The sequence below is a fragment of the Odocoileus virginianus genome, chromosome 18 (genome assembly GCF_023699985.2).
Source record: "Odocoileus virginianus isolate 20LAN1187 ecotype Illinois chromosome 18, Ovbor_1.2, whole genome shotgun sequence".
NCBI lineage: Eukaryota > Metazoa > Chordata > Mammalia > Artiodactyla > Cervidae > Odocoileus > Odocoileus virginianus.
The window spans coordinates 56,981,340-56,994,073 of NC_069691.1; the positions used below are offsets into that span (position 1 = coordinate 56,981,340).

A 12,734-nucleotide genomic window follows, 5' to 3' on the forward strand; every position below is an offset into this window, starting at 1 on the left:
AAAAAGTCAATGGGATTGTATTAGAAAATCAAAACCAGAGGAAAGCACAGTTTAAAACACACAGAGGTGAAAACTTCCAGAGAGCTAGAAGTTGTGGAGAAAGCAGCAGATGAGTATTGGGAGAACTGCAGAAGACAGTCCATCTGCACCCCAGACAAAGTCAGCCCTGGTGGCTCAGATGGTAAAGAATACACCTGCATTGCAGGAGACCTGGGTTCTATTCCCTGGAGAAGGGAATGGTTAGCCAGTCCAGTATTCTTGCCTGGAGAATCCCATGGACAGAGGAGCCTGGCAGGCTACAGTTCATGGGGTCGCAAAGAGTCAGACACGACTGAAGCCAGTTAGCACAGCACAGCATATATTTGGCCTATGGAAATTCGTACTTGCCATAAGATTCATGTATAAGCTCATTGCTGTACTTTTTTTTTTTTTTTTTTATTAGTTGGAGGCTCTATTGTAGTGGTTTTTGCCATACATTGACATGAATCAGCCATGGATTTACATGTATTCCCCATCCCGATCCCCCCTCCCACCTCCCTCTCCACCCCATCCCTCTGGGTCTTCCCACTTCACCAGCCCCAAGCACTTGTCTCATGCATCCAACCTGGGCTGGTGATCTGTTTCACCCTTGATGATATACATGTTTCAGTGCTGTTCTCTTGAAACATCCCACCCTCACCTTCTCCCACAGAGTCCAAAAGTCTGTTCTGTACATCTGTGTCTCTTTTTCTGTTTTGCATATAGGGTTATCATTACCATCTTTCTAAATTCCATATATATGCGTTAATATACTGTATTGGTCTTTATCTTTCTGGCTTACTTCACTCTGTATAATGGGCTCCAGTTTCATCCATCTCATTAGAACTGATTCAAATGAATTCTTTTTAATGGCTAAGTAATATTCCATTGTGTATATGTACCACAGCTTTCTTATCCATTCGTCTGCTGATGGACATCTAGGTTGCTTCCATGTCCTGGCTATTATAAACAGTGCTTCCATGAACATTGGGGTGCATGTGTCTCTTTCAGATCTGGTTTCCTCGATGTGTATGCCCAGAAGTGGGATTGCTGGGTCATATGGCAGGTCTATTTCCAGTTTTTCAAGAAATCTCCACACTGTTCTCCATAACAGCTGTACTAGTTTGCATTCCCACCAACAGTGTAAAAGGGTTCCCTTTTCTCCACACCCTCTCCAGCATTTATTGCTTGTAGACTTTTGGATAGCAGCCATCCTGACTGGCGTGTAATGGCACCTCATTGTGGTTTTGATGTGCATTTCTCTGATAATGAGTGATGTTGAGCATCTTTTCATGTGTTTGTTAGCCATCTGTATGTCTTCCTTGGAGAAATGTCTGTTTAGTTCTTTGGCCCATTTTTTGATTGGGTCATTTATTTTTCTGGAATTGAGCTGTAGGAGTTTCTTGTATATTTTTGAGATTAATCCTTTGTCTGTTGCTTCATTTGCTATTATTTTCTCCCAATCTGAGGGCTGTCTTTTCACCTTGCTTATAGTTTCCTTTGTTGTGCAAAAGCTTTTAAGTTTCATTAGGTCCCATTTGTTTATTTTTGCTTTTATTTCCAATATTCTGGGAGGTAGGTCATAGAGGATCCTGCTGTGATTTATGTCAGAGAGTGTTTTGCCTATGTTCTCCACCATTGCTGTACTTTTTAAAGCAAATAAATCATATCACTCTAATTTCTCTCAGACAGTAACTAAATAAATTGTTATAACAGTTCTATGAAATTCATTGTACTTAGTGAATAATTATATATAGACTGAGACTAGCAAATCACCAAGATAAACTCTTAAAATAATATCTCAAAATGTGTGTGGTAAGATCTCATTTATATTTTTTTAATGTATGTATGTGAGTGTGTATATGTAAATGCAAGAAATAGTGGATTATTTTGACCTAAAGTTTTTGGCAGTAGAAAGTAGTTGAATTTGAGTAGGGAAATATCTTTTAGAAGACATATAGCAAATTTTAAAATATCATTTCTTTGTGTGCAATTACAAGTTAAGTTACATAAAGTTTATCCTGGAAACCAAAAATAAGCCTCTAAAATATCAGATAATAAAAATTCTCTAATTTTATAGGTTTTACTTGGCAAAAAAATTTTTCCTCCTTACACCTTGTGAAAATTTCATAAAAAGAAATCACGATCTTTTTATAACATCTAGATGAAATCCAGATGATCAACAATTTTGTTTAATAAATATCATTTGCAATTTTATGAGTAATTCAGTTACATTAAATCACTTTAGTTTTTTGCTTTCAAAACTAAAAGAGTAAATATATTTAAATAAAAAGCAAAACATTAGTCTGGAGGTTAAAAAAAATAAGACTATAAAAACTTAGTCATGGAAATGTCTCCTTTTCACTTTTACCACAACATTTTACTAGAGCTTAAATCATTTTAGCACTCCCTGGATGGGTAAAAATTCTACTTTTACTTCAGCTATTTGAGACCAAATGAACTTAAAGTATGAATAACAAATATAATTACTGTAAACTTTCTGTACTGGCTGTGAAAACCATCACATTCACACTTGGCAAGATTTCCCAATAGTCTAATATATGTCTAGCTGATGCATTTGATATTTTTATATAGAGAATTTACTTACCAGCATTATAAAATAATATTTCAAATGTGGTAGTTTTACAGTTTTCTTTTTAAAAAATTGAAGATGGAGTGGTTTCTTTATTTGTTGTAAGTCTTCAGAACTAAAAATAGTTGAAAATAAATTCTTGCATTATTTCAGTATCGGTATTCAATGTTAAATAATAACTGGGAACGTAATAGAGAACACCATTCTTTTCCATTTTAAAATCTTTTCAAGAAAGATTTTCCTTCTTTAATTCTAATCAGAAGCCATAAAATCCTCTTTTTGTTTGTATGTATTCACTCCACAATGCTCATATGATGTCTGGAATTAGGATACATGTGGGAGCTTAAATAGAATTTGTCAAATCATCTCTTCTTGCATTTAGATTTTTGAGCTCCTTATAAAGGATAAAATTCATTTTAATACTATTTACTGAATTTTGGTCTTTGGAAGCTTCAACGAATGGGTCAGAGGCAAGAACATGTTTGTTTATAGAAGGTAGAAGTGGGAGCATTTTGCATTTAAATCAAAGTTGTAGACCAGGAGTTTGGAATGAGGATAACTGATCTTTGAAAAGATATGGACAAAGTTCACTTCATTTGGACTATATAATTCAGGCTGATTGGTCTGAGATCTTAATGGTTATTTTGCAAGAGTGCATTTTAAATGTGACTTTTATAGTGGTCAAGTAATAGCACTTATTGATAATTAAGACTGGTAAACACATATTGTTTTCCTTTACAGATCTCTTTCCCTTACTAGAATGAGTTCCATGAGGATGGGATAAGGTTTTGGAATTTTTTGAATCCTGGAGACCTAGTATAGTGACTGCTGGAGTAACTTCTAAATAAAGGGCTGGGTAAGTTAATATATCAATGCATCTATCAAGTAAGCAAGGCATTAGAAAGTGATTCAATATGCCCTTCCAAATTCTGAACAAAATATCATAAAAAGTGGTAGATAAACCAGTACTTATTAAGGTATTAAGGGCCTACCATTTATTTAGTCACATGCTTTGCTATATATTGAGAATATTTTTAACATGTGAATGATATTTCATATTCTCAAGAAACCACAATCCAGTCAAGTGAAAAGAAAAAGGTAACACTAAGAAACATCAAAACTAGCCAGCATGTAGTTAAATAAAAATGTATAAAGATCCAAAATAAGGAAGGCACATGGCATAGCTGCCTAATAGCCCATCACAGGTAGCCAACACACAGATGCATGTGCTAAGTAAATGCTACTGTTGTATGTCACTGCGGTTCTGGAAAACATGTCATGCACCACGGGTTAATCTAAGCACCTCCAATATTTAAACCACCATAAAATTCTAGTTTACTTCCAAAATTCCCTTCCTGTTCAAGTCTAAGCCACCTCTATCTTCCACCTAAACTACTGCCACCACCTGGCTGCTGAGCATCGCTAGGTCCATTTTTCTCTCTCATGCTTTGTCACACTGCATCCAAAATGATCTTTTAAAATGCAAATGTGAATATAATCCTGTCTGTTCTAAAATCTTTTGATAGCTCTCAATTGAACTTAGGATAAAGCCAAACATTTTTAAATGGACTACAGGGTCCAACATCATGTGTCCCAGGTTTGGATTCAACCTCATCACCACTCCTTAGTCACACTTTTTATTTCTTTCAGAGCTAAGAATACACCACATGTTTTCCTTTTCCTGGACTTTTGCACAGATTTCCCCTTTCCCTGAAATACTCTTCTCCAAATCCGACTTCCTTATCTTGATTAACTCATCTTTCAAATTTAAGCTGAAATGTCACTTAACAAGCCTTCTCTGACCCTATAATCTATGATAAAACCCCCTATTATGTGCTCCTATAACATCCCACACTTTTCCTTCATATCACTTATAACAATTAATCATTATGTTTTTATTTGGATTTGGATTAATATTTATTTAGATTAATATCATCATTTCCAGACTGATGGTAAGGATCATGTGTCTCTTGCTGACTACTGTATATTATGTATCTTTAGTATATTCTGGACCATAGTAGGTGCTCAATAAATATTAGGTTAATTAATTCTGATATCTAATGGATTTGTTAATTTTTTTCCATATCAGGAAGCCAAATAAAACTATTAATATCTGAAACATTTAAAAAAAATTGCCTCCTCTCCTTATTGCTTTGAAACAAAGAAAAACATGTACTTATATTACAGAATTTTGCAGCACTTTTCTACCTACTTTCTATTTACAATCCACAAGAGAGTGTTGGATGAATTATGTCTATTTCCCTTTGATGAATTCAGATTCATAAATATCTCATTTTAATACAATAAGTTTGGAGGTTAGATAGAAACATAAAGAGAAGGATGGATAAATTGATATATCAATAGACTGATTATTAAAAAAACAGACTAACAGCTAGATACACAGTGTATTTAGCTTGGCTCACTCATACATCTGTGGGTCCACTGGAAGTCAGTTAATTTGGGCTGAATCTGGTTGAGGAACATGAAAGTTCACTTAAGGTCTAAGCTAAAGTTGGTGTACTGTCATTTCCCTATTCTATTAGCCAAAGCAAGTCACATGGAGAAATCTAAAGTCAAGATCCAGAGAAAAATGCACTTCCTCTTAAACGGGAAGATACACAGTCATGTACAAGGAACATGTATATAGGGAAAGGTAAAGTTAATGTTTGGGACAAATATGTGATGTACCACAAGAGATAGGAAATGGAACTATCAAAGCATCTATCTATCAAGCAGCTATTGAATTATCTATACATATATATAGAGAGAAACCAATTTTATATAAAGACAGTCTAGCTAGGATAGACATTTTTCACAGAATTTGTAAAAAAGAATTTGCTCCCTATAGTATATTCTATTTTCTGTTTATCTCCAAATATTATGCATGACATTTTGTGCTGATTATCTTAACACTTATGTATTAAGAAATTTATACTGAGCATTCTTATTCTAGTGTTAAACTACAAACAGGATAACCATTTTTGTCCATTTGGGTTTTAAATTATACAATTAAAACCAACTCCAAACACTACTGCCTCTCAACTTCATGTTATATAATCTGCCCTAAATTATTATATATACATGAGTTTCCTGGTGGCTCAGCAGTACAGCCTGCCAATACAGGAGTCATGAGTCTGATCCCTGAGTCAGGAAGAGACCCTGGAGAAGGAAATGGCGACCCACTCTAGTATTCTTGTCTGAATAATCACATAAACAGAGGAGCCTAGTGGGCTACAGCCCATGGGGTTGCAAGAGTTTGGCATGACTTAGTGACTATATAATAACAATATATACATAGTCTTGGGAAAAAAATTTTTGTTCTGGCAATTAAAGAGACTCAATATCCTAGACACTATGGGCTCTCTAACTTGAGGAAAGTTGAGAGTCACTGAACTCCATGACCTTACAGTCACCTGAAAGCTCTTTGGTTTATTTTTAATCCATACACTTAAATGATTTTAAAGTCAATAAATATGGTGTTGGCCAACTACACTATGTCTATGTAACTGGACTATGTAAAAATTGTCTTTCTTAACTGTTTTCAGTTTCAATAACCATTTTGGGGAATTTATTTATTATGTTTCCAGCACAAATTATTATATGCTCAATAGAAAGCAAAGAACCTTTAAAAACCTGTATTAAATCACCTGCAGTAGGAAACAACCTAGATTGAGCCACAAAAATTTATCAAGTGGTCAATACACAGTATATTTAAAAGATAAATGAATAGAGAAGAAGCTGAGGAAGCAAGTGTATAGAATATTTAAGCATTTTAACCTGTGGGAATGTCAATTAAAGTTCAGAGAAAAGTAAATAGTTACAATTAATACCTGTTAACTGCTTTTGGCCTTCAGGCTCACCCTGCCAAATGATGATTAGAAATAATTTCATTAGAAAACATTTCATCACCAGCTGGCATCAAAGGATTAAGTGTGTAAGAAAGAGCTTTGCAAACTATAAAGTTATGAAACAGGTAGCTATTGTTTCAATTATTACTATCAGATGATACACCATGTGAACAGGTCTTTTGAAATCTCACCGATAAACATATAATAATGTATAAACTTTAAATACTGTGTACAAACCATAACTAAGGGAATATGTAGATGATTCTTCCCGCTAGTTGTAAATACATGTCATGCTTTAAGATTTTACTGAGAATTATCTTTCTAACTTGGAAAGATATTAATATTAATTGTGATATTAAGCCACCAATTTATTTTGAAATATAAATTCATCACATAATTAATATGATGAAAGACTGTATTTTTCTATATTCTTAATATGGGCTTCTCTGTTGGCTTAATGGTAAAAAATCAACCTGCAAATGTAAGAGACGTGGGTTCAATCCTTGAGTCAGGAAGATTCCCTGGAGAAGGAAATGGCAACCCACTCCAGGATTCCTGCCTGGGAAATCCCATGGACAGAGGAGCCTGGCAGGCTACAGTACATGGGGTCGCAAAGAGTCAGACACAACTTAGCTACTAAACAACAGCAACATTATTAATATGAGTTGAAGGGAAAGGAAGATTTCAAATCAGTACCATATACCTATTGTGTGTATTTGTATTTACATATCTAACAACAAAATAAAACAATTAATGATCAAAGAGCTTCAAATATTGCCAGGCAACCAATAAATATTGGATGTGGGATTTGAATGAAAGGTGCATTGGATTCCTTAGTCCAACATACCTCTCTAACATAATTTTTTTTCAAAATTACTCTTCATTAAAATTAAAACCTCCCCCAAAAAATTAAACTAAACTAAAACCCTACACAAATATGTTCTGTAAGAGCTCTGTAGCCTATGAACAATGTGGGAGAAATGGGAGGCTATCAGCTCTCTAAGTCTTTATATCTCCAGCAGTAGTCCATTAAATAGTAGATTAATAATTGGTTGCAGTAGTTGGGTTTGTTTATTGAGATGTTTTCCTGTGAACCTGATGACCAAAGTATATCATTCCATACTCAGTCCTTACACATGTTCTATTGACTTGCTTATCCAAAGTGCTTGTAATGGGTTTGATCCACTCAATCATTCACCCATCCAGTCATTCAAGTACCTTCTATGGACCAGGCACTTTTCTAGGAGCTAGGGATTCAGGATTGAATAAATTGCATTGTCTGCCTTCATGAAGTTTACATCTTAGTGGGAAGATGTCTGTATATGAGTAACAACTAAACAACAGAATGATTATAATAATAGAGAATAGATCTGCCTAGAAGAAGACAGAAAGACTTTGATCTGAAAACTGATGGATGGATACATTTTCAGGAGTGCCCCTGGTGTTTAAGGTAGAGATATGACTGTGTAATTGCTTAATGGAAAACAGAAGGTTGGTTCTACATGGCTGGAAAGTAAAGTACATGGATTATAGTATACAGAAAGTTGACAGATCATAGAGTCAGAAGCCAGATGACTGTTTAACTTACTCAGATGTAAAAGGTAAAAACTAATTGGTCTATAGAAAATCCTGGGTACTTCTGAGTAATATGTTGAAATAGCAAAGGCATTTTGCTAGACCTCCACAGATAAATACAGAAGCCATAGGATTTAAAAATAAGCAATAAACTTTATCAGCTGTACAAAACTAGAATTTTATCTGTCAGAAATATAAGGAATTTCTACTAGGTACAGTGTGGATAGAACAAGACAGAATAAGACATAGAGATCAATGGCGAGGAAATAGACGAAACTTGAACTGAATCTCATTCTAAAACCATAGACTATGAGGAGTCAGAAAATATCAGGTCAAGGCCAATAGGATGGAGTTTCCTTCAGAGTCAATGGCCAGGAGGCAATAGGGCCAGAATAGCAGATCAAATCATTTTGTCATAGCAAAATGAAAAAACAAGAGTAGGGAAAAGTCACAAAATGTATGAAGAACTGTACTTTAATCCAGGAGAATGATTTTAAGAGAGAAAGTTAGTGCGTATCAAGATACAAGAGAAAACTGCAAGGAAAATTTGGATTAATATTCTCAATGACATTTAAGAAAACATCCCAGCAGTCACAAAATCAGGTGGCTTCTGAGATCAGAGAAGATGATATGAAACTAAAAACTCAACTGTAAATTTACCAAATACAATGGTGATAATTAACAACTTATACAAAAATTCAGGCAATCCACTCAAAGATTATAAGATTTTAAGATATCTGTGTGTACTGGAAACAACAGAGCAAAATAGATACTGAGCAATAGCTAAAGAATAATGAATGAAGCAATGAATAAGGAATGAAGCAAGACAAGACTCTAGATAAAAAGGTTTTTACCAAGTAAGAGTACTTCTTACCTAGTAAAATGTCAAATTCTGGATGCACACCAATAGGAACAAAATTGTTAATCTTCTATTTTTAAAATTCTTGTATTTTAAAAGGTCTACAATCACCACAGCAGAGAAAAGAAAGTACTGCCTAAATAGAGGCCAAAAAAAAAAAAAAAATGGAATCAGTTTGGAATGAGAATTCTCTTCTACAGCATAAAATGCTAGGTATCAATGGCTTGAAGAGGAAATGATTCTGAAATAAAAATTCCATGATGGTCAATCAGTCTTGCAAGTTCAAGAGCAACTAAAAGTTATTTTAGACAAGTAAGCAAGAGACTGTGACACCTATATTTTCTTCCTGGAAAATTGCTCAAAAACATACTCTAGCTAACTAAGTGGTGAATTAACATAAAGAAACAAACTATGTAAATTTCAGAATAAAAGCATTGATAATGATAAAATAACCCAAGCAAATACTCTTTGTATTTATAAGTATGGTTAATCTTTTAATTACAATAGAATATAATTACTAATAAGCCTTTAAACTTTAAAGCAAAATATCAAAATGGCATCTAGAAGTTAGTCTTAAAAGAAATAATACTAAATTGGACCTAAATCCCAGCTAACATAAAAAAAATTGGGAGGGTAAAGAAAGAAGGAATGAAATTATGAATGCTAAAGTTTTCATCATATTCAAGACAAATTATCACATAATATTTTATTCTTGGTATTTATAATGGAAGAAATAAATTTAATTACATGTTATACTTTTAAAACTTTATCACAATGAAACGATGTTGTCTACAACATTAGAGAAATAAAAAATTACTGCAACTGTAAAGCAATTAAAAGAAAAACAGAGAAGCAAATACTCTTACACTTTTTATACTATCCTAGTAAGAACAATCATCTACAACTGTTACATATGCTGATTTTCCTCTTTGCTTCCATATTTTTCAACACTACTTGAACAAACCTTAAAAAATTCAGAGCATCATGTTCATTTGTCTGTTTTTCTTCTTCCCGTAACCTTTGCTATAAGCTATTCATAAGAGTAATTTCTGTACCAAAAATAAATAAAACATTCTGATCAAATTAAGTATCACCGGGATTTAAAGAACTGCTTTGAAGCTCTATTATGTATTTTTAAGGAAATAATGCTGTATCCAAAAAGAAAAAGATGTTAAAAAGCAAAACTACAAAACCTTAAGAGAAGAGGTTGCAGTGTTTTGAACACAGAGGGTAGTGAAATAAATGAGGAAGCATGGTAATGGAGTAGAACATTTATCCATGGTGGTGCATACAACTCTACAGAATATATACCTTGAAATCCTAGATCTCAGTGTGAAAACCAATTATACTTACTTAAAAAATGATACTTCTTGCTCTGGGAATTGAGAATCACTACCTACAGCAATATTATTGCATGACTTATGACATCAGGCCTTAATGCATTCTGTATCATAACTCTTCCCATGGGTTCTTCTTTCATTTGTTTAGAATATTAAATACACTGTCATAACTGAATTGGTTGTCTACATCCATTCATCATAGACTCATTTGTCTGTCTAAAGCTCTCTTATTTTGTAAAGAAAGAAATTGCTGTTTAAAAAATATAAGCCGTAGCTACGAGGCTTAGTTTTCACCTCTGTAAAGTTAAGATGTTGGATTAAATGACCCCTGAGTCCCTCTGAGCTCCAAATCCTATAATTCTACCATCTGGTCACCTCAGCCTTACAGTGTTCAATGAAGTTCTTACCATGTAGACTAACTGAAAAATATTTGTGAATAGCTAAAGTAAAAGCAATTCAACATTTAGATTTTTAAATGTCATAAGCCTAATTTTTAAAACTAGCTATACCAGAGTTTCCTGTTCTTCTTCCTAAAAAAAAAGGCATATCTCAAATTAAATAAACATACAGTCTGTTCAGTAAACTTGTTTAAACTGTAGGTGATGATTTGTCAGAATATCCAAATCTAAGTCATGAAGAAAGAACTTGAGTTTTTTACAGAAACTATAGAAAAAGAATTTCAAGTATAAACACTATATCTAGATCTTCAGGTAATGAACTTGATTAGATCTCCTTTGTAATAAATGAGCCAAAACAAGGCAACTATCCATCAAATTATATTCTGCTCTATTATATTGGCATTAGGCATGTTTTCACTTAAATATCAGAAGCATATACACAGTAACTTATTTAAATTGCTGGACCTGAAGATTCTATTACATTCATGATCATCTACTGTGCTCAGAAAATGTAACTAATATTTTCCTTACAGTAACGTGTCAAATGCCAGGAAAATTTGACTCTACCTCACCTCCACCACCTCCCTGACACCCACATTAACTCAAGTCACCTAAGCACCATATGTTGTAATGCACGTGTTAATGAGATGTCAAGTTGTGCAGTTGAGACTTGTTACTTTGATGATCCCATGTTAGACTCCTAAAAGTGAAACTAATTAGAGCATATCCTGAGTGTGAATTTCACTAGATATGGAGGGGAAAAGAAAATTGTATATATTGAGACTGAGTTAGACTTTATGTCCAGAGCTTTTGGAGCCTTTTCCCTCATTGTAAAAATTTAGAATGCTTCATCAAAAATGAGATTAAAAGCAAGAACAAGATTAGAAAGCTTAAAGCTTGAACTTCTTTGTATTCCAAGGACTGAGAATTAGTAGATACAAGGAAAGAAAGACTGTGATTATGGTTTCACAGGTGTATGTGTATCCACAAACCTATCAAATTATATACATAAAATATGTCCTTTTTTTGTATACCAAGAATATCTTGATAAAGCTGTTAGGAAAAAGAAACTCTGGGAAATAGGTATAGTTTATGGTACTCACTTTGGAAAATATGGAAATACTAAAAATAGACCAGAAATTTCTTTCTTCTTGTTTGTCTAGGATTCATCATCATGATTTTTCTCCCTTGCTTTTGTAGGAAGAAAAAAGAATTTCAAGGAACAAGAGAGAAAAGAAATTATCTTTCAAGATTCAATACAATTAACATTAAAAATTAATATTTATCTAGCCCTTTAATTTAAATGGAAGAAAGTAGGGAAAACCACTAGACCAATCAGGTATGACCTAAATCAAATCCTTTATGACTATACAGTGGAAGTGAGAAATAGATTTAAGGGACTAGATCTGATAGATGGAGTACCTGATGAACTATAGATGGAGGTTCCTGACATTGTACAGGAGACAGGGATCAAGATCATCCCCAAGAAAAAGAAATGCAAAAAGGCAAAATGGCTGCCTGAGGAGGCCTTACAAATAGCTGTGAAAAAAGAGAAGCAGAAAAACAAAGGAGAAAAGGAAAGATATACACATTCGAATGGAGAGTTCCAAAGAATAGCAAGGAGAGATAAGAAAGCCTTCCTCAGAGATCAATGCAAAGAAAGAGAAAAACAATAAAAGGGGAAGGACTAGATATCTCTTCAAGAAAAGGAGAGATACTAAGGGAACATTGCATGCAAAGATGGGCACAATAAAGGACAGAAATGGTATGGACCTAACAAAAGCAGAAGATATTAAGAAGAGGTGGCAAGAATACACAGAAGAACTGTACAAAAAAGATCTTCACGACCCAGATAATCACGATGGTGTGTGCACTCACCTAGAGCCTGATATCGTAGAATGCAAAGTCAGCTGTGCTTTTGTGCAATATGAACAATGCTAGTGGAGGTGATGGAATTCCAAATGAACTATTTCAAATCCTAAAAGATGATGCTGTGAAAGTGTTGCACTCAATATGCCAGCAAATTTGGAAAATTCAGCAGTGGCCACAGGACTGGAAAAGTTCAATTTTCATTCCAATCCCAAAGAAAGGCAATGCCAAAGA

At 33.9% G+C, this 12,734-nt stretch overlaps 1 long non-coding RNA gene across 4 annotated transcripts in view; it reads right to left on the reverse strand.

Annotated features, from left to right (window-relative positions):
• Positions 1–553: 553 nt before the first annotated feature.
• Positions 554–12,734, reverse strand: part of LOC139039533 (uncharacterized) — a 75,005-nt gene continuing 62,824 nt past the window's right edge. For 3 of the 4 annotated variants that reach the window (XR_011492876.1, XR_011492873.1, XR_011492874.1), the window contains one exon: positions 554–2,726. This is a non-coding gene — a long non-coding RNA (uncharacterized lncRNA). The remainder of the gene's footprint in view (positions 2,727–12,734) is intronic. The other variant, XR_011492875.1, reaches the window with a different exon arrangement.